Source organism: Humulus lupulus, chromosome 8 (genome assembly GCF_963169125.1).
Source record: "Humulus lupulus chromosome 8, drHumLupu1.1, whole genome shotgun sequence".
In the NCBI taxonomy this organism is placed as follows: Eukaryota; Viridiplantae; Streptophyta; class Magnoliopsida; order Rosales; family Cannabaceae; genus Humulus; species Humulus lupulus.
Window position 1 is genome coordinate 23,403,617 of NC_084800.1, and position 16,970 is coordinate 23,420,586.

A 16,970-nucleotide genomic window follows, 5' to 3' on the forward strand; every position below is an offset into this window, starting at 1 on the left:
TTCATTCGAACAACCCTTTCAATTCCCAGATGGCCCAAAATGCGTTTAACAAAGCCTTCAAAAACTGAGATAGGTGGATTAGCACCTAAAACCATACAGATAACAGCCGTATTCCAATTTTGAGTCTGCTCAGTAACTTCATCTATATCCATTTGAGCTATTTTCTTGCCTTCTTTAACAATCGGCTCTGCATAGTAAAGCTTCGCATCCGTACTAACCTGATTCAATTTCGCCCAATGTTTATGGGCAGATGTTTGGAAACCCTCCTGTTCCGTTTCATTTGCCCAATCAGAACGTGATCCCTCGCCCTCAGTTAGCCGCTGGATCATCGAGCCATGAATCAACCCATTCGACTTCACCGCCTCATAATGATTTGAGGTTCCGGTGTTGGGCAGATCTGCTCCCTTTGTTCAATTCCTGCATCAATAATCTCAGTATTGATATGTTCAGTTGCAATCTGGTTTGAAGGGGGCTCAGTATTGATCTATTCAATGGTAATAAATGCTTGACACTTTTATACCCAATTTTTTCAAATAATTAAAATCTCATATTTTTCATTTATTTTCTTATTATTTATCAAAATTATAAAAAAAAATTATAAAAGTGTAACATTTTAATAACATTGAGAATATTCATTGCAAAAAAAAAAATAGGTATAAAAGTGCAACATTTTAAAAACATTAAGTATATTTACCGCAAAAAAAAAATTAAGTAAAAAAGTACAATTTTTTGAAAATATTAAGTATTTTAGGCGTTATTTATTCATATGGATCAATACAGTAAAATCTAATAAAAAAAATCGAATCACATTCGTTGAAAGAGATATAAGAATTAAGTATGTTAATTATTGATGAGTCATATTCATTTCGTATTTATTAATTTATAGGTTTCCTTCACAACCAAACATTTTGTCGAGAAAAAAATGTACAGTTCACTGTAATATTTTTTGTGGCAACAATTCACTGTAATATTTAAATTTAAATAATATTGTAAAATCAATATTTTTTTTGTTTTGTTTTTTTTTGTAAAATCATGATTAAAATGGATCGTTGGAGAAAATTTAGGATTGAATAAGTTTGACATGAATGAATAATAGGGATATTTATTAATTAATTATTAGTATATATGTGTAATTAAAACTTACACTGACCGTGTTAAAACCTTTTGACATATTAACTAGGGAATATACCATTTTGTTCCTCTATGCAAAATACCAAAAATACCTCCTGATTTTCGTAAATATTAAAATGGTACCTCTGTTTAATTGTTTATACTAAAATGGTATCTAGACCTATTTTTGTTCAAAGTTATTTTTTTGAAGACACTTTTACCCTTCACTTATATATTATGTTTATAATTAAAGTTATTTATAATTATTTAATAAATTAAATAAAATGTAAATAATAATTATAAAAAAATACTTTCCTTCAAAATTACTATTATACCAAAATGGTACCCTAAATATATTTTTAATGAAATTTATTTTTTCAAAGACCATTTTACCCTTACCTATATATTTTGTCTATAATTAAAATTAGCTTTAATTCTTTTAATAAATTAATAATAATACTTAAGTTTTATTTTTAAGAATATATAAACTTAAAGAAATAATAAAAAAATAATAAGAATAAAATAAATAAAATCAAGTATTACATTTTATTATTATTTGATATTTGATTTTAACTTAAATAAATTTATAGTATGATTATTTATTTAAGTTTTATTCATTTAAAATATATAAAATTTATGTTTTATTGTTATTTGAGTTTATTTAATTTTTTAAATAATTATAAATAATTTTAGTTATAAACAAAATATATAAGTGAGGGGTAAAAATGTCTTTAAAAAATAACTTTGACCAAAAATAGTTCTAGGATACTATTTTGGTATAAACAATAAAACAAAGGGTACCATTTTGGTATTTACAAAAATTGGGAGGCATTTATGGTACTTTGCATAAACTCGGGGGACAAAAATAGTATATTCCCTAGAAATTAACTACGAGAGATATTTGTAAAAGCAGTCCCAATGGTGTCTTCATAATACAAATTCTCTATAATATTTAGCTAACACTGATAAAAACATCTTTTATCAGCTCTTTTATACATATATTTATAATAGTTATGCACAAACTCTAATTAATTCATAGCTATATTTACATATATATAACATTTACATATCCTTTATACAATTTTTTAATTTCAGAAGAGGCTAAAAAAAAATTTAGTTTTATTTTAAATTAAATTATTTTTATTTGAAAATATATTTTTAATTCATTAATTAATAAAACTGGTATTTTGGTCATATTCAAAAATTGTTTGACTAAAATTGGGCTTAGGGTATCATTTCGATCTGTTTTGCAAAACAAATGGTCTGATTTGTCATTTAACAAAACACAGAAGCCCACTACTACAAAACACAGGCTTTTAGAACATTTTTTTAGGGCACTCACCTAAATGCGAGCCCTAAAAACAGCTCTTGGACGTTTTAGGACATTCATTGAGAGTCCTTAAAGAATTTTTTTTAGGACACGCGATACGAGCCTTAAAAACAAATGTGTGTCCTAAAAGTTTGAATTATTTTTCTTAACAAAAGTTCCTAGACTTTTTAGGACACTCATTGAGAGTCCTTAAAGAATTTTTTTTAGGAAACGCAGTGCAAGCCCTAAAAACTTATGTGTGTTCCAAAAGTTTGAATAATTTTTTTTAACAAAAATTTTATTAATAATTTAATAAATAAAGAAATAAATAAAAAATTAGAAACCCTAATGGATAACTTTTTTTTAATCACTCGTTTTCTCTTTCCTCTCTTTCTACCAGATCCCTCTTGCCCTCTCTCACCTTCTCATTGGCATTGCATCTGCCAGGTCCGAACAACAGACCTTCGGCCACCAAATGGCGACACGCGCCACACCACTAGGATCCCGAGCCCCCGAAATCCAAAGCCCCAAAACCTTGCCTCCCCATTCGCCGTCCTCTGCCTCAATAGGATATCTGAAGCTCCGCTGCCGCCGTGGTTTCCCAAGCAATTTTCCAACGATTTCAACGTCGTCTCGGCCGATGGGTAACATGGTCAGGTTCATGAGCTCAAGGGGATCAAAACCCCTATGGAGATAGGTCTGAAATGTCACCGAAGGTGCTCCTTGGTGTCATGGAAACCCGAGGGTTCTCGGCCTTATTCTGACTGCCACAGTGGGTGGTGAGTCTCACCACCACCATTTTCGAGTCCCCTTCGACCTCTACTTCAAAACCCAAGGGTGGATTCCTCAACCACCGCCGTTGTCATCGTCGAAGCTCCGGCCAACAATGGTGTGGGGCGGCCCGAGGCTCATTTTGAGTTCTAAAACATTCTTTTAGGGCTTTCAAATAAAGAACTCGCGTCCCGCGAGTCTTAAAAGCTTTTTTAGGGCTCGCAAAACGATGTGAATAAGTATAAGAGAAATTGCATCAACTATAGAAAAAAAATCCTCATAACTCACCTGATTTATTATGTGTCTAATTTAAGCCTAAAGTTTTTTATATAAACTTATTAAAGCCTAAAATTAAATAGTAGTAGAGTAAATTTATATTATCTTAATAATATTAAAGTTTTATGGCATGGCCGCGGGTGTCAACATCCGCCGATTTGTGTTAGAGAAAGAAGCAAACATAATTTTATCTTCTCAACACAAGGAAAAAGACTCACCAAAAGGGCTCATTTGTGGGACTATATATATTAGATGGACAATTTTTCTATAAGGGTTTCACTTTAAGCCTTACTAGTGGGGCTCTCAGTGTTTCTCGACCCGTGAACAGTTTTCAGCGCGATTTTTTTTATTACCGTGTATATTGTAGCTATTTAGAGTATCCTGCAAATTTTTAGAAAATTCTGAATAGTTTACAGTACCGAAAACTAGGTTCAAACATGTTGTTTTCCACACTCATAAAAAAAATTAGTCACGTGTGCAATAACATGTTTGAATTTAGTTTTCGGTACTGTAAACTATTCGGAATTTTATGAAAATTTACAGGATGCTCTAAATAATTACAATATACACGATCATAAAAAAAATCGTGCTGAAAACTGTTCATAGGTCGAGAACACTGAGAGCCTCATTAGTAAGGCTTAAAGTGAAGTATCTATAGGAAAATTCCCCTGAATTATATATGCTCCAACAAAATTATTGAACTTTTTTATATATATAAGTGCTAAACTAACCTGTCCAAGTAATCTTTACTACAACTCTTTTGGTTTTGGACACTACTGTCAAATGTGAAAAATGTCAAATTTTTTTAAGACCAAAAAAGATAGCACATTGTCAAATCTAGCTAGTTGGTTAACAATTTGATATTTTATATATAAATATGAGATTCATAAATGTTTATATAATAGACTAGGTCGAGTATACACATGTGTATTGTATACAATATTCCAACGTGTTAGTTACAGTAATATACGACAAACTACTATATGTTAAGTGCGTGGGACCTAAAACACCGGTACTTAGCAGTGGTGCAGTCGTTATATATGCGACATTTTTTTATTATGCACATGCAATTAGTAGGTGAGACTTGCTTTTCATAATCTATGATGTATTTACATAATTATATATTAAAAATTGCTTAATTAGTTTCTCTACAGAGTTTTCAAATAATTGTAGTACTACTTAACCCTAATTATAGATATTGACCTCTTCTTCTCTGGTCACTGAGAATCTGATATATGCAATCACAATTATTGCAGAGCCTACTATGATCACGTGATCGTATTTTTAACCGAAAAAATTAGGGATCAATACATAGACTTTTGCTCAGTAATAAATAAGTATATTGAGCAACGTCGTCGGTTTTAATAATAATGGACTAGTTGATGGTTTTAATTTTCTTCTAGTTAAAAAAAGGATAAGTTTAAGAAAATAACTAAGAATTAAAAAATATACTAAAAATATTGAATTTGGAAACAATTACAAAAATATGGAGCACAATCATAAATACGAATTTTTTTTAAAATAAAATTTATAAATTCGTAATAATGTATTTTTTTTAATCAAAATTTATAAATTTGTAACTAAAATTTATAAGTTTGTAACATATATTATAATTTTGTAAACAATATTTACACACTAAATGAAAATTATAATATGTAGTAATACGACTGTTACAAACTATTATTTGTATTTTTGTAAAATTTCATATTTTTTAAAAAAAAAAAATTTATAATGGCATGTATAATTTTTTTTTAAAGAAAGAGCAGCAATCTTACTCCTTTGATTACAAAAAATCTATTGAGAACTAGATCATATATTTGTGATATATGTTAATAACAAAATATTCGAGGGGTTAAACAATGTTATATACAAAAGAATGGCATAAATATATTAAAAAAAAATAAACTAAAATATTGTTTATGATTTTTTTTTAAAATATAAACATTGTTTATGATTTATTAATATATATATATATATAATATGATAATATTTTAGATCACAAACTATCATATTTAATGTTCAAAACATTGATATCATTCCTATCACGCCATAATGACTAATGACTGGAGAATAAGTTTGTTTATTGATAGAAAATAAATATTATTCTAATTTTTTATGTAGCTACACAATCATACTATTTATTTGCACACGACACTTATATATAATATATTTATAATATTTATTATTATTCAATATGAATATATATTTATATGAGTTAGATCAAATAAAAATATAACATGTTTTTTTTTTAAATATAAATAAAAAAATTTAATAAAAAAATTATGTATTATATATACATAATATAATATATACACGACACTTATATATAATATTTAAATTTATATTAATATAAGTATTAAATATCTAGTCTTATATTAAATATTATTATAATAATAATATTTTATAATATTTAAATTCATAGATAATTAGTAAAAAAATAGGATTATATAATATTATTATAATAATATTTTATAACATTTGAATTTATATTAATATAATTATTAAATATCTAGTTTTATATTATATATTATTATAATAATGATATTTTATAATATTTGAATTTAAATTTATATTAATATAATTATTAAATATGTAGTCTGATATTAAATATTTATTATAATAATTATATTTTATAATATTTGAAATTATATTAATATAATTAATAAATATTTATTTTTAATTAATTTTAAATATATATTTTGTTAAATATTTAGAATATTTCATTAAATTTAACAAAAAAAACTGTTAAAAACAAAAAAATATATATATATTCTTTATCTACACCCTTTTTTATATATAGAGAAATATATATATGCATATATCATACATTATTTTAAAAGAAAAATTAGTGATGAAGGACAGCTGAGCTGACAACACAACTACTAATGATCTATAAATTATCTATTTCTTTTTCTTTTTTTTTTGTTAATAATAATGATGATCATGAGGACACAATCAATTACGTAGTGGCCGGCTACTTCATTTGCCAACTTAGTACTAAAAAATGCCTACCAATCATCTACACGACACGACCAAACTAAGAGTTCTCAATTTTATGTTGATTTTGATCTACATTTTATAGGTTATGTGCTCAAATTTTATGGATTCAACATATTTCACCTATTATAAAATATACCGCGCAACCTATTTTATTTTTATTTATTAACATTGATTATCTTATTGATCATATATTAATATAAGTAATGCGTATTTAATGATAAATTAAACATGGTATAAGACATAAAATTCAAGAAGGAGATTTCTATATTAAGTGATCATTGGATAGATAATATATACTATGTCGAATTTCTCTCCTCAAAGTGTTATAATAAGTGCCTATATACATAAACACTTAAATTACGTAGTTTCAAATTAAAGAAATTAAGTGATTCATGACAATATATAGTGGTATAAAGGGGATTCCATTAACCCACTACGTGTAAAACGAGAGTTATCAATACTTTCTTTTCTTCACGCCTTTTTACTTGAAGTGGGCAATTAATGGTAAAACTACTTTTTTTTTTTTTTAATTTCTTTTAGAGGAATGGTAATATAATATATGTATATTACTTATCGTCTCCAAAAATAAATAAATAAAATTCATATATCAAGATAAGCACTTCTCCCTCGCATGCCAAAGCATATGGCCCCACCATTCATATTATATAATACATATTACGTAGTATATGTTGGAGCATGTCTTTGTTATAAACACAAAGAATATACATGTTGGCCAATTTATTTATATTTTATACTAAAAAAAGCAACATATATTATAAATATGTATGGATCTATGTATTTTAATGGTGCTTAGTTGGAACTAATTAGTTTATCTATCGTATAATATATAGTCAATGTTTTCATCACTTATTGATGTAGCTAGTTATGTGATTAAACCATTTGACAACATAATTAGCTACATATATATTATTGTTAATTATCAAAACATTAACTAATCATATTATGATATACAATTCAAGTACCAAAATAACTACAGAACATGTGGCTAGAGTGTTCTGTGTCAGTCTGTCAGTCTGGTGGCCCTCTTAGAGCAACTCCAATGGTGATTATCTCATTAGTTGCTTAGCATGTCCAAATCATCCCAAAATATAATTTTTCATTCCAAAATACTCCCAAAATATAAAAATATAAAAGAAGCCACATCACTTTTGGCAACTTTTTTCATAAAAATACTCCAATGCTAAGCCACCCCAAAAGTTGTCAACTATAGCCCCACATATTATTATTTAATATATTATTTTGTAATTATAAATATTGTCACACTAAATTTTTTAAATCCATATATTAATATAAATAAATATTATATCAAATTTGAATTAGACAAAATTTAAAGGATCTTATAAAATGACATAATCATAATTAATCAATCTAGCATAATTAAAAAAATTCTAATTAAAATGATTTCCAAATTTTGACCATATGTGCTCTACCAAGTCCGCCTGAAGATTGCGATGAATGTTTCTATCACGAATTTCAGCATTTCTTTGAAGCATTGTCGGGAAGTCAGAAATAAGTTCATGCAATATTTCAACCATTAGGGTGTTGGCGGGGCCGTCATCACAATTAAAATCAAACTAACTCTCATATGCATCTCTTTCATCCTCGACAATAATGTTGTACAATATGATGCATGCATACATAATATCTTTGAGAACATCTCTTTGCCAAAAACGTGTTATGTAATATCCAACATTTTCATTATACATTTTTTATTATAAATCAGAGTTTTAATACATAAAATGTACAAGTTTACAAATTTAAGAAATAGTAATGGAAAAATAGTGTTTAAAATATCATTTTATGTTTTTAATGAGATTAAAGAGAGAGAAACTTGAGTAGTCAAGTATTGGACCCAAATGTCATATAATTTTAATTGGGAATTTTTATAAAATTAAGAAAGTTTTGCTAAAGGGCTTATTTGAAAAGAATTTTAGTATTTTGGGTCCAAGTGTAATTTTAAAAAAAAAGAAAAGAAAAGGCTTCAGCCTTTCTTTTTACCCGAGCCCCTCTCTCTCTCTCCTCAGAAAAACTTTCTTCTCTCTCTCTCTCTCGTGCGTGCGTCTGCCCGATCACCGATCATCCACCGGCGCTCACCGTTTATAGCCACGCGCCGGACTGTTGGATTCAGAGGCCTCCAAACTATCGTCCCACGCGGGAATCTAGAGCTCACTCGCCGATTAAACACCTCAACTAGTCGATTTAAGTTCAGCCATCCCGCGACTTCAAAGTTGCGATTCGGCCACCTTGGGCATCCGTTTGCCGATCCGTCACCACCATCGTACTCCTCGTGTTGTGGGCTTCAAAACCCAATAACTTGTTCCTACATCTACCATAGTTGGGTGGTGGGCCCACCACGAGCCACCGCGATCCACCGTAGACCGACGGTCGAAACTTAGTGTTCGAGGTTCCGAAGTACGTTTTGAGTCTCAGAAAATCATCGTTTGACTTGTTGTGGAACCCGATCATTGTGGTATAAATTCTTTGACCTATATTGTTATTGATTAGAGTAATTGTTATTATGTGTATTTATAATATATAATTATATATTCTTGATATATTGAATATTTTCTGTAATTATACTGGCTGTCTGGGATTATATGTATTTTTTTATACAGGTTTTGATTTTGGAATTGTCCACTTTATAGCCATTGTGTTGTCCGATTTTCTAGAAAATATTAAATATTAAATAAATTATAAAAATACATATTTAATTGATTTTCCATTAATATGGAAATTATTATGATTAATTAATTTTAATTATTATTAATATTGTTTTGTTAAGTAAATCAAGAATACAGATTCATATATATATATATATATATGAAAAGTGTGATTTATAGTAAACCTATTATTTAACCATTATTATTGTATATTAATATTTGAATATTAAAATAATATCAAATATTAGCTTCTTACAGTTATTGATATTTGTAAGACCAGTGAATATTGGAGAAAGTATATTTATTATATCACTGGAATTGATATTATGACTAATTAATAATAATATAAATATTTATATTTATATTATTATCATTATATTGATTATTACAATTTTATGTTAAAAATATGATTTCTTTTATAAAATGACTATTTGAATATATATACATTCATATATGTATTGTTATTGAGGTATTTTGTTATTATTATTGAAATAAGTTTATTTATAGATGATAATTATTATTGTTGTTGTTGTTATTATTATTATTATTATTATTATTATTATTATTATTATTATTATTATTATTATTATTATGAGAGTACATTATTAAATGAGCAATGTTTTATATGAAGAGTTATTTGTATTACGTTGATAATAATTATTATTATCATTCATATAGTTTATGGTATTGTTAATATACACTATCAATAGTGTATATTTACGATTTTGATAGAATTTAATAAATGATGTGCCTTGAATAAAATTTGTATGGATTTGATTGATTGACTCTTGCTGAGCACTTTTAAAATAAGCTAAGGACTTAAGGTAAGTAAATCTCACATTTTGTGCTTAAGTGTAAGATGCATGACTACATTGATTGTGTACATCTAATGAGTTAAGTATGGTATGATGATGATGCATATGATAAGTTTGTGAAGAATGGTTATATGAACACCATAAGGGTGTTGTGTGATATGTAATTGATGAATTCCGTGATATGTGAAAGATGTCTTACTTGGTTAAGAATGATATGAATTATGTGCAAGTATGTGTTCTTATGTTGATGGATATGTGGATTACTTTATGTTCATGATTTGTTATATGTTATGATATATGAAGCGTTTAAGTTTTTAGGCTGGAAACCTTAGACCTGAGCCATAGCTCTACGTTAAGGTATAACAACGTCACCAACCCAAAGCTTCATGTATTATGACTAAAGATGTTTTGAGTTATATGAGATGTAATACAATGTCTTGATTGAATACCATCAAACATGAATAATGAACATGAACATTGATATTTCAGCATCAGCATGTATGCATGGCATGTACAGTTATGTGATACATTATTATGTGATATAAGACCATGCATATAAATATGAGGAAAATTGTGAAATGCCTTGAAATGTCTTATGTGAAGTGAACATTTTAATGACACAAGGCTTAAGCAAAGTGATAATAAGATGTTTAAAAAGGGTGCCATTGTTTTGATGAAGCAATCAAGTAAGTTCAGTAAAGAAGACGGAAGTCTATAAGACTTATAGTGGCTGCCCACTAGTGTGGGCTAGGTCAGAGTTGACCATTCAGATATGTTTGCCATGTTTCGTCTTTCTCCTCCATATGTGTAATAAGTATGGCAGCTATGGCAACGATGAAATGAGTGTTATGATAAGCCTAGCTGTGATGATGGCTAGCCGGAGGAGAACCCATGGGATTCTATATGATATGTGTAACAAGCCCTGCAGGCATTGGCCGAATCAAACAGTGTGCACAAGTGATATTGGGCCCATAAAAATGTGAAACTAAAAGAAAGAGCATAAAAGTAAAGTTTGAAAGTGAATGAGCAATAAATGAAATGCATAAGTATATAAGTCGGCATATTAGTATATGTGCACTACAAACTCACGACATTCATGTGTATGTGTATGCATGAGATTTGCTTACTGAGCGTTAGCTCATTATGTTATTTTCCAACATTTTTCCAGGTGTGGCTTTAGCTGTTGAGCAACTTGTGGAGCACAGACTCAGTAGCAATGCAATAATGGTTTAGAGTTTTCATATGGCTGCCTTAAATTTAAAGTATTCATACGTGTAATAATTTCTACTAATAAGTTTATACAAAAGTTTAAAATTTTTATGTATTTCTTCGTATCATTTTATTTAATTCTTTTGGTCAAGTGCCTAACATACTCGTAAACTCTAGAATTACGAGTATGTGGCGAACGTACCCTACCTTAGGGACGTCACATGCTAGTCCTCGTACAATAGCAAAACGAGATTGAAGTACTCCGAATGCTCGCTCAACATCTTTGCGTACCGCTTCTTGGCATCGGGCAAATAATTTTCTTTTCTCTCCTTGAGGTAGTGGGATAGTTTTAACAAATGTACCCCACTTTGGATAGATACCATCTGCTAGATAGTACCCCTTGTTGTATTTTGTGCCATTCAACTCTCGGAGCTTGCCATTGTAAGATATCAGTGAATATTGGGGATTGATTTAACACGTTGAGATCATTATTGGATCTTGGAACACCAAAAAATGCATGCCATATCCAAAGATCTTGTGACGCAACTACTTCGAGCATGATTGTTGGTCTGCCGTGATCACCTCGCGTGAATTAACCTTTCCATGCAACTGGGAAATTTTTCCATTCCCAGTGCATACAATCAATGCTTCCCAACATGCCTCGAAAACCACGCACCTCCCCCATTTGAAGTAAGCGACGAATGTCCCCAGCATTGGGCCGTCTTAAATATTCGGTCCCAAAAATATCATTCACTCCTTGAACGAAACTGACTAGACATTCAATAGCGGTAGTTTCACCAATTCAAACATGCTCATCAACATAATCGGCAGGCGCTCCATATGCCAACATTCGCATAGCAGCGGTGCACTTCTGTAATGGCGAAAGCCCCCTTTATCGACTGCATCAAACCTCGTATGGAAATACTCTGAATGATTTTCTAGAGCTTGCACTATGCGTAGGAATACATGTCTACGCATTCTACATCTTCTTCGAAATTGATATTCTGTATACACCAGTTCATCAGAAAAGTAGTCATTGAACAAACGTTGGTGTCCTTCTACATGACCCCTATCAATGTGGGCTCTCTTTCTTCCTTGTCTTGTTGAGCTACGCCCATCCATGAGCGCTTTGAAATATTGATCATCACGATCGTCAGTACACTCTGCAATTATGATATCCTCTAGACTCATATTGTCGTATGGATTCAGAGAATTTGGCGAATCCATTGTCGAACTTAGAGTATATGATATTTGGGAATGAAAGATGAATGAAAGAGTAAAATGAAGGATTGAATGGAGAGTTGAGTAAAAGGAATATTGAAATTTGGTATTTATAGACATGGTGGTCGTTAAAATGTAGCCGTTAAAATATAATCTTTGAAATGTAGCCGTTAAAATGTAGCCGTTAAAATATAGCCATTAAAATGTAGCCATTAAAATATAGTCGTTGAAATGTAGCCGTTAAAATGTAACCGTTAAAATATAGCTGTTAAAATATAGCCGTTGAAATGTAGCCGTTAACATAAAGGATAATTTATTTAAAGAAAATAAAATACATAATAATGCGGTTGATAAAAATACATAGAAATTACAACTTCAGGATATTTTTCTTAATATAAGTACACAAGTTTTCAGGATCATTCTTTTGTTCAGGAGTCATATGCGACGTGTCCATGATGAGATAATCCATGTATTTTGTCATCCTATTATCTTCTGCCTCTTTCTCCTTTATCGCCACCAATTTCTCCAATGCAGATGCTTTCCGTTCACTAATCTCTATAAATCTAGCATGTGTGTCTTTTTTTTCCTTCCCTTTTCTCTTGGCTGCCTTTTGGCCAATAGGGCGCCCTTCATGTACTTCATCATCACTAATGTCTGCATTGGAAGAAGAAGTAAATGCCCCTGTATCTGACACCTTTGTTCTCTTACCACTTTTTGGTTGGCACATTGTATTCCATTTCGACTCATCCTTTAGCAATCTCCAACAGTCCATAAGCAGAAAATTTGAGTTGTTATTTTCATATTTGTACAATTGATGTGCATTCTCAAGAATTTTCTCATCAGACCAACCACTGTGATGTGCTTGTTGTACTCGTTTATAACACCCATTGAAACGCGCCACCTTTTGATTCATCTTGTTCCAATGATCTTTGCATTGCCTTCCAATTCTTGCTTGCTCGCCTTTTTGGTTGGTGTTGTAGTATTCTGCGATCCGAGCCCAGAAATGTGTAGAAGTTTGGTCATTCCCCACAATGGCATCCTTAGATGTATTAAGCCATCCACTTATCAGAAGTATAGTGGCTTCCTTGCTCCATTTGACTTTACATTTATGCCTTGATTCATCTTCATTGTGTAGAACTACATTTTCCAACCCTTCAATACTATATTCAGGTTGGGTTTCAGAGACAGATGTCGATGATGTTTCACGATTCAAATCAATACTAGTGTACGCCCTGATTTTCCCACGGGGCTGATTAGCAAGCCGAGCTGCGGCCTAATCATGATTACCTCATGATCATCCCCGGGGGCCGGAGCTTCTGTCGTAATGTCGTGCCTTCTTAGCTCGAGGAAGCCCCAAGAGCTCGCCTTAACTGCCCAAGGCCGGGGCAGGGATTCCGAAGGCCGAAGACCGAAGACCGAGCTAAGTATGAAGCTCGTGGTACGAGCTTCATATGGAGGCTGTGACCCTTTGTGAAGTCAACACACGCAAGGTAAACGTGCATATATCAGGCATCACGTGTCTGATATCCCCCTGACTTCTCGGACACGCAGCAGGAACGTGCGTATTCAGACACCCACGACTGGGTTGGGCCCTACGGCCCATTACCTCCTTACCTATTGATTTGACCACACTTATGTGTCAGGTTTAGGAATTAATCATGAATGTCACAGAATTGATACGACAAGTAAGAAGGTCACGGGATGACCTTCTTACCAACTTTCAGGTGCCTTCTCCTATAAATATGGAGACCCTGGGAGTTGATAGGGGTTGGAAAAATAATCTCTTGTAAGAAATACTCTGTAATCAAATACTTAGTATAGATCAATAATATTGACTAGTGGAGTAGAAGGATTTTAACCTTCGAACCACTTAAAAAACGTGTCTTGAGTCACCTCTTTCATCCTCTAAGATCATATATCTGTTTCGGTTCTACATTTGGCACTAATCCCTTTCTCTTCTTCTGTTAATTACCTGTTGGCGAAGAACCGCGTCAACAACTAGACTTTTCCATACTTGGCCTATAATTTCTTGAAACCATTTCGGGTTGGTGTAGGGAAGGCATATGGTAGTGAATTTGTTGGTGTGAAGAATGGAGCTTGTTAGGGTGTCTCAATAGAGCCAAAATTTTGGTAAGGGTAAGAGGACATGGGATAATTTTGAGAATTTGGAAAACTTTAGATAAATTGACAATATTGAAAATTTGGATTTTGAGGATTAGTAGAGGGTGTATTTTGAAAATTTTGATTGAAATGAGAATATTGAAAATTTGGATTTTGAGGATTGGTATGTGGAGAAAATGATGAATTTTAAAAATTTAGATTTTGGGAGCTGGTATTTGGAGAATTTTGGGAATCCATTGGTAAGAAAAGAAATTTTGTGATATTGATAATTTGGAAGAAGATTTATGTAATGGTGTGAAAATTGAATGAAATAAATGAATATTTATAGAAAAAAAAAATTATATCACTAACGGTAATTAAAAAATGGTAACAAATTTTATATATGTAAAATGTTATATATATATATGTAAAATGTTTTATTTATATATATATATAGATAGATATACAATTTAAAAAAAAAAGAAGGAGAAAGCACCGATGCCTCACAGTTAGGGCTGGCAATTTTCGATACGACACGATGATACGACTCGAAAACAACACGAAATAAATGGGTTTGGGTGACACATTTAATTTTCGTGTCATAATCGTGTCGACACGTTTAACACGTTTATTAAACGTGTCATTTTCGGGTCAACCCGCTTAACCCGAAAATGACACGCTTAAGACACGTTTAAGATTATATAAACATTTTAATTTATTTATATTATGTTAATCGTGTCAATTTCGTGTCGTGTCATTACACGTTTAATTGTATATTAATCGTGTCAGTTTTAGATTTGTGTCAAATGATAAATTTATTAAACGTGTTATCGTGTCGACACGTGTGACCCGCTAAGATAATCGTGTCGTGTACGGGTTTGGATTTCTGACACGAATAATAATCGTGTTGTGTACGGGTTTACTCTAATCGTGTTGTGTCATAATCGTGTCGACACGAGTATGACACGATAACACGAATTGCCACCCCTACTCACAGTGCCAACAGTGCCTTAATTTTCTTCAAGCATTCAACCTCTACAACGGTGAAAGTCACGGCCTGTCAGAAATTGGTCAACAAGAAATCTTGTGAGCTACTTGCGTTGAGGCTGCTCTTAGGGACAAATCAAGTACTAAATAAACTTTACCAAATCCTAAAAATATAGATTAGTCAAAACACTCATACTAACGGGTAGATATTGTAGGAAAAACATATAACATATATACTTGAATAAGCAATATGATAAATACAATATTTATATTTACTAAATTAAAGATACATAAATATTATAATTATAGATAACACAATATAAATAACTATAATATAAATAATAATATTATTATAATTATAAATAATACAATATAAATAATTATAATATAAACAGCAAAATTATAATTAAGTTAGACAATAATTATAAAAAACAAAATAAAAGCTGAAGCCTGTGTAACACACAGTTTCCTTAAAACAGATTCGTTGCTTCTACGAGGTTTCGACGTCTATCTCCCAGGACACAACGGTGAACGACAAATAACTCAATTATTTTGCCGAACCAAATATGCTTTAAGAACTCTAAAGAGTGAAAAGGGAAAAACAATATTGAATATATATATATATCTTAATCTTCAAAGGAAGACAAATATATATATATATATATATATATGTTTTTGGTGTAAAAGAAACTAAGATCACTAAGGTTTATTTATAGTATCTATCTAATGAGATTTTTTATTCATAAACATTGTGGGACAAAGAAAAATTATTATTCACTACTGATTTTTCTAACAATCCCCCACATGAACGAAAAATGACACAAGAATAACCAACAGATGGTTTAGACCTAGCTAGGTGATAGAGCTCAATGTTAAAAACCCGCATAGGATAGGTAGGTGTTACCCTTTGAACCTTCCCTTGTGTAAGTATATTTACTTTATTGGCTGATCATTATATGCGATATCTTTGAACTGTTCTGCTGTTCGTGTAAACGATGATATACCACACACATGAATCTTTCCTGACATATATTGGTTCTCATGATTATGTTCGTTTTGACCTTGAACATTTCCCTGGTTCTGCAAGAGATATTCTAGGAATTGAGCCCTTATTCAATCCCTATAGAAGCGGCCCATCTTCTCTCTCACATAGGTGATTTTCTTAATAAAGAGTAACCCGTATTACTCTGCTCGACATTTTGACGTATAAGAAATCATTAAAAGCATAACTTAACATTTTCCTTACGGTTATCAATGTTTCATCATAGGAATGGACAATGACGATAACCCCCACAGTAATCCAACATAATATTTACAGTTTTAGTTGTCCCTTTGAACCTAGATCTTGGGATCTCCAGTCAACTAGGTGGGGTGTCTACTGTATTGACTTTATTCATTCATGGGCTTTAGACCCATTCCCCTCAATGATTTTTCAACCAACTCTCTATTTAACCCTTTGGTTAGCGGATCCCTAATATTATCCTTTGACTT

The 16,970-nt window shown here is 30.9% G+C and overlaps 1 pseudogene; it reads right to left on the minus strand.

The window, feature by feature from the left end:
• Positions 1 to 7,875: 7,875 nt before the first annotated feature.
• Positions 7,876 to 13,305, minus strand: LOC133795147 (uncharacterized; annotated as a pseudogene).
• Between the last annotated feature and the right edge of the window lie 3,665 nt (positions 13,306 to 16,970).